The 9,368-nt window shown below is 37.0% G+C and overlaps 1 long non-coding RNA gene across 1 annotated transcript; it reads right to left on the bottom strand.

The window, feature by feature from the left end:
- Positions 1-1,066: 1,066 nt before the first annotated feature.
- Positions 1,067-2,214, bottom strand: LOC126612343 (uncharacterized). Its single transcript, XR_007619007.1, has 2 exons — positions 1,514-2,214; positions 1,067-1,397 (listed from the first exon to the last, which is right to left on the bottom strand). It is a non-coding gene; the product is annotated as an uncharacterized LOC126612343 (long non-coding RNA).
- Between the last annotated feature and the right edge of the window lie 7,154 nt (positions 2,215-9,368).

Raw genomic sequence — 9,368 nt, 5'->3', positions numbered from 1 at the left:
GATTTTCCTTTTCACTTGAAATCCATCATGTTAGGCTAATTTTTTCAACTACGTAATAATTTCCTCAACTAAAAAATTAGTGCAAATTTACACGCGCACATACACCAGATTCATATATATACACAGTAGTACATAAAGGCTCTGGTGGGGATGCCTTATGCGTAGCCAGTTGGTGCACTTACGCACCGTGGACCACACCCACCTCCCACAAGCTGCCTCACCTAAGCTATTCCTCCATCTGCATTTAATTAATTAAGTCCAAGGAGTCCTGCGAATTTCTACATTCACGGTTAGAAAATAATTGAATTCGGGAAATCTTGAAAACAAGACCGAATTTGAACATGTTTAAGACTTATAAGTTATAACCTAGTTTTCAGCTTCCATGGAGGCTCGAGCACTGATCGAGGGGTCTCGAGAGGGCTTGAGCATTGGTGTCAATTATATTTTGAAGATAAAAAACATTACACTTCTACATTCATGGTTAGGACAGTTAAATTCGGAAATTTTGGACCTGTATGTTCAATTTAACCTAGTTTCTTTTGAGGAGGTTTGAGCACTGATTGAGGGGTTTCGAGAGCGCTATAAACATTAAACATTCATATCGGATTTGAGATTTCTAAAGTACTACTATGACAAGGTTGTAAATAGATAACCCTCAACTGCATTTGGTGCACCTGAGTTATGTAGGTTTTGTGGACCTAAAGATTCAACATATATTCCATTACATCTGCAAGGAGGGGTAAGTAAGGGGTATCCCTCTTCTTAATTGTATGGTAGTTGTATGAAGTAATGGGTATTTACACTCTGCATTCAAATTTGGGTTCTAGAAAAAGCTCAGAAACAGCCAGCACAGCAGGCACACTCAATTAGACCATACCCATTTTATAATATCATCTTGTATTTTGTGCATATGCTCAAATTCCAATGGTGATCCTGGCACACACATGTGTGTGTGTATATATATATTGATTTTCACACTCTTGTTTTCTCTCTCTGTATTCGTATCATTGTTTCTTTGTTAAATTCTTTGATTTATTCAGTCAAATGCTAAAAAAACAAGAAGAAGAACAAGAGTGAAAAAATCACTATGTATAATGTATCAGTACATACTTAAGATCACTAAAAGAATATGCTGGCTTCATATGAAGCCTTATATTTGGTGTGGTGCAAGTACCACGAAAACCCAGAAGATTGAATAAGATGGAAATTTGAATATTCTATACTTATGGGTTTGGAAACTCAAGTAGTCTGCGTTTTTCAAAGATGGATGGACGGACTTGTGAAACCAAATTCTTCTCATTGCATCAGATTTTGGCAGGCCAAAGCTGCATCCAATTTAAGTTCCCAAAACGCAAACATGAAATTATATATGCATGCAGTAGCTATTTCAGGTAGAGCTAAAACAAGCCAAAAGAAAAATTAATTAATTAAATAATTCATAAGAAAATACAATCTGAAAGAAAAGAAAAAAACAAATAACAGTCAAACAAGACTATATGAATCAAACCCTTACATGGTTTTCTTCAAAACCTTCACAACCACCTTCTGTACAATATCTCTACAAATGGAGCTTCAAAATTCAAGGCCTGCTGTGATATGATCATCATTTGGTATATAGAAATCTCCAACTATATATGTTCAAGCTAACTACTAATTAACTACACATCGTGAAGCATATATCTTTTGTAAATACAAATTAATTAAACAAGCTAGCTAGATAAATATTTGTGTTTATCTGGAAATGGGAGTTCTTAAAAAACTTGAAGGATCATCGCTTGTTGTGTAAAGGGTTTGATCCCGTCGGAACCTTTCGCTTCTCGGACTCGAAATTTCTGGCTTCATGATCTCTGGTAGAGGGAGCACTAGTCACTGATGGCCTGAAAACTTGTTGGCTTCTTGCGGAAGACGGGCTCGGGAAGCTTGTCCGAATGGCATGAGTTCTCGGAGCAAAGAAGAGGATCAGCAGAGCGAAAAGGAGGCAGATTTGAAAGCGATTCATGCTGTGAATATTTGAAGAAAAATGTGAGAGGGAGTGATCAGAAAAGGCACGGTGAAATAGCATGGCCAGGTGGTCAATTTATATTTATACATGGACATGGTTTGTCCTTTTATTCTTGTTTTGTGCTTGCTGTATTTTTACGCAAATTAACAATTACAATCTGAAGTATTGGGCGACTTTTTTTTTTTTTAATCAAAATACAAGAAAATTATAGAACAAATCAGGTGAATCGACAGTTGGATTTAAAGTCAAGAACCCCAGTGCATAGATCATACATGTTACTACAACCGTCCGTTTGGTGATGATCATCCACTGGTGATACAATAATGGGATCAAGTGAGGACTACAATGACGGTTAGGGGCGGTGGTGGGGTAATAATTCAATTAGGAGCCCCTTCAATTAGACAGTGACACATAGCAAATAAGACCTAGCTAGCTACACAAACTTGTATGTGAAAATCTTGGAGGGGAAGGGAGGTTTGCTGCTACGACTTTGAAGTAACTTTCAACTCTTGGAAGGACTAAAATGCCTACTGCTGATTTCACATTGATTTCAACAAATTTGCCAATATAATACTTGAAATGTGGATGAGCACTAAGCAATGTAGGGGCTTTAAGGTCATTAAAAAGTCAAAGGTCTAATGCCGACTCTTTTGATTAGTCTAGCTATGTGAAAGAAAAGAGGCACGTATATGAATATCGCGTTTTCTATATGTTTATGCATGTATTAATTTATAAGTGAGTTTACATTAACTTAAATTAAAGTGATCCTACACTCATGTTGGTTTAGTTTGATTTTTCAACTTATTTTAGCTGAAGATGAATTAAATTATATAGTTTAACTATAAGTGATTCGATTTTGGTTTCGGAGCAAAACAATTTCAAAATAAATCGGAGACCCTGCAGTTGGTCCTGTACGGTTAATTCCTTATTTCACCTGTTATATTGATGCATCCATATTCTGTTTTTGACATTATAGCATGACATACTTTCTGGTTTTGATAAAGATTGATGATTTGAGATATTTGAAGGTATATGCTATTATGTTATTTTCTAGGAAAGTATATAGGTTTTACAGCGAGGGGTTAGAAATGTTTTAAATGAAATGTTTTCGAAAAACTTTGTTTTACTGACCCACTCAATTTTGTTTTGCGCCCCTCCAGGTTCTTGATAGCGGAGTTTTGGTGGCCACGAGGAATCCGGTGTTCTGACAGAATTCCCAAAAGTAGGACTCACCCTTGGGTGTTTCATCTTAGTAATTGTATTTTTTAAAGCTTCCGAATTGTGTAAATGGTTACGTCACTCTCACGTGACGGTCAGCATGCCCTCCTTCGGGACGGGGTGTGTCAGATTCGATTTTGGTTTCGGAGCAAAACAATTTCAAAATAAATCGTCTATAAAAAAACATGTGATTACACTGTGAATGTACTAATGTAAATAGTTTTAAATGATATTAATAATCAAATACAAGATGATTATACTGAAATATAAGGTAGATAGCTCTTGAAAGTTGAAATTTTAGTGCTGCTTCAAGAGAGAGACAAATAAGCCCTAAAAAGTAGAGACAGAACACGTGGTTTTTTAGCATTGGACAAATTTTCAATACCTCCCTTATAGAATGCTTCTAAGAAAGACTTTCTGCTGCAAGGCTTAACCTTTCTGTATATTTGTTTATGTTAAAAAAAATTCCAAACAACCAATTATATATCAAATTTAACGATAAGTGGGTTTCTCTTTCTCTCTTTTTCTAAGTGTGAAATATTCTTGTCCCAAATGATGTAACTTTGAATGCTACTTTCTGTAACACAAAAGTTAAAGAAATATCATAGATAATTAACCAAAAATATATGAACTTTTTAGGTGCACCATCAAAATATGAACTTTTATAGGCAGCAAAAGCCAAAAGGTTCCTGCTTTTCCCCATCAAATTCCTTTATCCCATAAGCATGATATTCTGGCCCCCTCGACCAAGACCCACATACCATTTTCATTCTTTTTGCATAGGTGAGAACCCTTAAGCAACTTATGATATTACTGTTCAAAACTAGCTAGCAATGTGGTTTAGTTTGAAACTTTGAAGCATTTATATTCAAGGAGTTCCTCTACTGTACTCAGTACATCAATGATCAATGTCTAATACACGTTGCATTTTAAGTGGATTACATCCAACAACAACAATCAAGCTTATCCCACTAAGTAAAGTCGTTGCGCTCAGTTTTGTGGTAAGTATTATGTTAGTTCAAAATACTTCATATTTTTTCTTAAAGTTTATTTCCAAGTCTTTATATGTCTTCCTCTACTCCTTTTGCCTTGAGCCTCCATCTTATAATCACATCTTCTAATCGGAGCATTTGTTGGTCTTCCGTTCACGTGTCCAAACCACCTTAACCAATTTTTTCTCATCTTATCTTCAATTGTAGCCACTCCTACTTTACTTCGGATTTCCTTATTCTTAATCCTATCATTTTTTATATATCCACACATCTAACGAAGAATTCTCATCTCCACTACACCCATTTTTTACACTCAACGGCTCATATGTTACCGCTAAATTTTATAGCGTATATGTTGCACAACATACTACTTTAGAATTTCGATATTCAAGACCTATAAAAATATTGTTGGCCAAAAAGGGTCCTACAAGAATGAGTCAGCAACAAAGAAAAACTTGACCCAGACATGCATGATTATTTAAGAACAATAAGTTGAATAAGCCTATGAATGTATAAAAGATCGATCAACACCTAACAAAATAAAGAGGCAAATCTAGCAATTCATCATCATAACTACTGGAAACTTTATTATAAGTTAATTATATGAGAGAAGTGGAGGAAATATATATTACAAGTATATTCATTATTCATAATCAGAGTTAAATAACATAATATAGAGAGGTCGAGGAATACACTTTCCATATTGTACGGAATTTGAAATTAGAGTTTTTTTTTCTTCAAAACCGACACACCCCGACCATGAATGTCCCCTAGGATTTCGAATCGAGCTGTGCTAGTCGACACCTGGAAGGTGACGAAGTCATAAAGTGTGATGATGTGGGAAAATGTGAATAAATTTAAACTTAAGAGTGGCTAAATACCATAGCACGCTGGTGAGTAGGAATGAACTCACTTCACACGTAACGTTAAAGCATAAGTAAGTACAGTGGAGTGGATAAGGATTATACCCTCAGAAGTAACCACCTATCCTGAGATTTGCCAAGAATCCTCGTCGAAACGAACTTTCCGCAATTAAAACCTGGAGGGGCGCAAAACAGAAAGTGTGAGTGGGCAAAAAAAACAAAGCTTTCAAAATTATTTCAATTATCAAAGGTAGTAACCCCTCGCCGTAAAACCTGTATAGCTTACAGAAAATCATACTACGTAGAAGTATGAAATCAAAAGTATACTAACAGTAAATCCAGAAGTATACCACGACACAACATCTCATTAGCAATATAAATAATCATGTGCTTAATAACTCACACTAGCACGCCAGTCGGAGTCACCTATGGTGACCTGTATGACTACAACCATATCTCATTAATTAATGCTAGTACATAAATCGAAGTCACATGTAGTGATCTGTACGACTCATCCATATCTCATCAATCAATGTTAGCTCATAAGTCGGAGTCACCTATAGTGACCTGTACGATTTATCCATATCTCATCAATCAATATCCCAGTAATATGTCAGCCGGATCCACCTCTTGTGGCCTGTACGGCTGAACCCATAGCTCATCACATATCCTTACACACGAGTCGAAACCACCTCTAATGGTCTGTAAGACAGGCTGTGTGTAAATAATTACGCTCAAGTGCTACGATCACGTGAAGGTTGTGCGAAGTATCGCAAGTCACCTACGAGTCGGAACCACCTCTAGTGGTCTGTATGACAAGCTGTCACTTACCTTGAATCTAACGTGAGCGTGTGGTGAGGGAGGTGAACGGTCACGTGAAGGCTAGGCCCTGTCCTCGGGCGAGAGCAATAACACCAGGGTGTAGGGTTATGAGCTTTAAATGCATCTAATATGGCATGTACGACTTATAGACAACATGTACGACAATGTCGGAGTTGCCTCTATTGCAACCTGTACGACAGTGTCAGAGTTGCTTAAAACATAAATATAGTCATGCCATCACTCAATCATTCCAAATAAAATGTAATCATAACCATGCATCTCACATTTCACAACATATACTCACCTGAACTTATCTGTGCGTCCTGCGTTCACCTTCGTACTTTAAAACATTCACAATAATTATGCGCAATAATATACTTATGGACATGCCCTGATGCAATCCAAAACTTAACCATATTGTAGTGCTTCCAAATATATATATATATATACACACATATATCAATAATGTGGCATAAAATGCATAATCTATAACGCCCTACTCCCGAACTATTAATTTTCAGGAATAATTATCGGTGACAAGCTTAACTAAACACTAGTTTAACTAACTATCAATACTTACGATTCTTTACTTCAATTTCTCGAACCTTTACACAATGATTTATGACAAATATCCAATCACTAAATCATAAGATTAACTCTCACCTTTTCCACCAATGTCCCTCACATTGCACAATTTCCCAAACAAGGCTATTGTCTCAATTATTTAGTCTCATTTATGGTATGGCTGCATCTAACATCTCGTTAAACTGCCTACGTACCCTAAACAGGGATTAAGTCATTCGTAGTTCGCAATAGTACTTCAAAGCATTCGCAGTAATTATATGCAATAATCAATTTATAACCGTTTGTAGAATTATCAATTATATATATATATATATATATATATATACACGATAGAAAGGAAAAGACCCACTTACCTGAGATCCATTCCATGACTCCCTAGCACGAATATCGAGACGTCACGAACCATCATCGCCTAGAACAATTATCAAATCACGTCTCAGAGTTCTTATCGATAAAATACATAATTGATATAAAACACATCCCTACATAGTTCGATTCGGAAGATCCGCATCACGGATTTCCGATCCCTTACTTCCAAAGATACACATTATACTTCTAGAACAACATCCTAAAGTTCCATTACGATCCAACGGTCGGATCTCCGTCAATTGCCAAAACCAAGTGAGGGTTAACATTTTATTTTAAGCACTTACAAATCCAATTCGGGAAGATCCGTATCATGGATTCCCGATCCATAAGTTCCTATGGTCCTCAAATATTACGTACTATAATGTATTAAAGTTTGGTGATGATCCAACGGTCGGATTGTCGATTCACATCTTTACCAAGTAACGTATCTTAATGAAATTAGGTCCAAACGATCAACCTACGTTATAAAATTACCAAAACTGAACTCAAGAAATATAATTTAGCATAAGAATAACATCGACGGTCCCCTGGCCACGCGCCGCCTCAGGCGTCGCCGCGGGTGGCGGTTGGTCGCCATGACTCACCGGAAAATCCAACTATTTCCAAGAATTACCAAAATTTACAGGAATGAAGATCTCAATGAGTAGAGTAACTTTCATACCTATGACCAAGGCCAAATAGGCCTAGAAGAGCTTCAATTTTATTAAAACCCGTCGGAAACCCTATACTTGAGTGTGTTCGATTCGACCTCCAAACTTGCTCTAACGTCTCCACCACTGCCTGGGCTTTGTTCCTGGGTTCTAGGGGAGTACTCTAGTGGTGGTAATGGGAGGAGATGGTTTCATAATTGGTAAATCACGAGCAAGTTTCCCCGCGGCACCTAAGGGTGTTCTTCGCAAAATCTCCACCATTTCGAGTCAATTTTGGCTAGAATTGGATGTTAAGATATAGTGATGAGGTTTGGTGGTGCTGAATGAGTGAAAATTGCCTAAAAAAATGGGTGAGAATAGTCGGAATTTTCACCGGTTCGAAACCAGGTGTCGTGGGTACATAGGTCTACTTGGTTAGGTGCTTCGCACCTCCATCCTTTCCCCTCATTTCCTTCTCTTTGGTTGGTCACCTTCACTCTCTCTTCCTTCCCTTGGCCGAAGCTCTCTCATTTCTTCTCTGATTGGGCAGCCAACACCCTTTCTTCTTTTTCCCTTCTCCTTCTGTTTCTTCTTTTCCTTCCCTCATTTCTTACCAAAGATAGTCTTAAATTAATATCATGGTACTTATGAAAATATATAAAATAATAAATGGTAATATCAATACTCCAATCTGCTTCTGCTTGCGCCTACGCGGTCATATTGTCGAGTACTACAAGAATACGCTAAAGGAATATTTCATACATCTCACTAAACGTTGGTCAACGAAAATCAATACCCTCGCCTTTAAGGGCATTTTGTAAATTTATACTTTTAAAATTTGTAAAAACATAAAATTAGGGACGAGTCGTCACAAAAACAATAAGACTTTATTAGATTCTAATGGTAATGTCTACATCCTCTGTCAAAATATTGAAAAGAAAGTCGAGACCAATAAAATCTCACAAATACGAACCACCATACTTAACTAGATATATGAAGCCACAAAGTGTATTGCCCGATTACCATCTCGAGGGACAAACAAAAACACAACAGACCTCATAGTTCTAAGCTAAATCTCAGATGTCATGAAGAATACTCTCAATTGATGCATCAGCTGCAATTTTCCGATTCACCATTTAGATGATAGACTCCGCATTATATTCGATCTCGACACGATCAAATTGGAATTGAATCAAGTGATTACATTTTTATTTTTTTCAACCTAACCATATTATATATTTATATAAATACTATGGGTGGTGGGACAGATTTTCCGCGGTTCACCCACATAGATGTTTACTTTCAAAGTTGTGTTCATTATATAACCAATTAGGGATTTAAGTTGAGGAAGAGCAAGTTGATGATGCATGTTACTCCCCATATTGCCAATTAGTTTTATGTTGGAACTTTAACTTTCATCATGGTATTAGAGCAGGTTGTCCCTCATGTGAAAGGCTAAGGGCCACATGTGCTCACACGTCACCCACTTGTTGTCCACATGTAGGCTTGAAAATCAGTCACACGTGCGGGGGCGTGTTCAGAGTTCAAATGTGAGGAAGAGTTGTTCCACATTGGCGAGGGACAAGATTTGCTATATGCTTATATGGTCTTGAGCTACTCCTCATATTGCCAAATAGTTTTATAGTGGCAGGCAATTTAAGGGAAGGGATCCCCATTTTTTTTTAAAAAAAGGGGTCACCATCTTAACCATTAGATTTGGTTTTAATGAAATTCTGTGGTTGAGATTAAATCACAGGCTACAGAATCTCAACCACATGATCTCATTAACACCAAATCTAACGGTCAAGAGGATATCTCCATTTTTTTAAAATGGGGATCCCTTCCCTTAAAGGCTTCCTTTATAGTGGAACCTCAACTTTCAACATGG

The sequence above is a fragment of the Malus sylvestris genome, chromosome 17 (genome assembly GCF_916048215.2).
Source record: "Malus sylvestris chromosome 17, drMalSylv7.2, whole genome shotgun sequence".
Taxonomy (NCBI): domain Eukaryota; kingdom Viridiplantae; phylum Streptophyta; class Magnoliopsida; order Rosales; family Rosaceae; genus Malus; species Malus sylvestris.
Note: the sequence above shows the minus strand (reverse complement) of the source record. Positions and strands in the feature narration are given on the sequence as shown.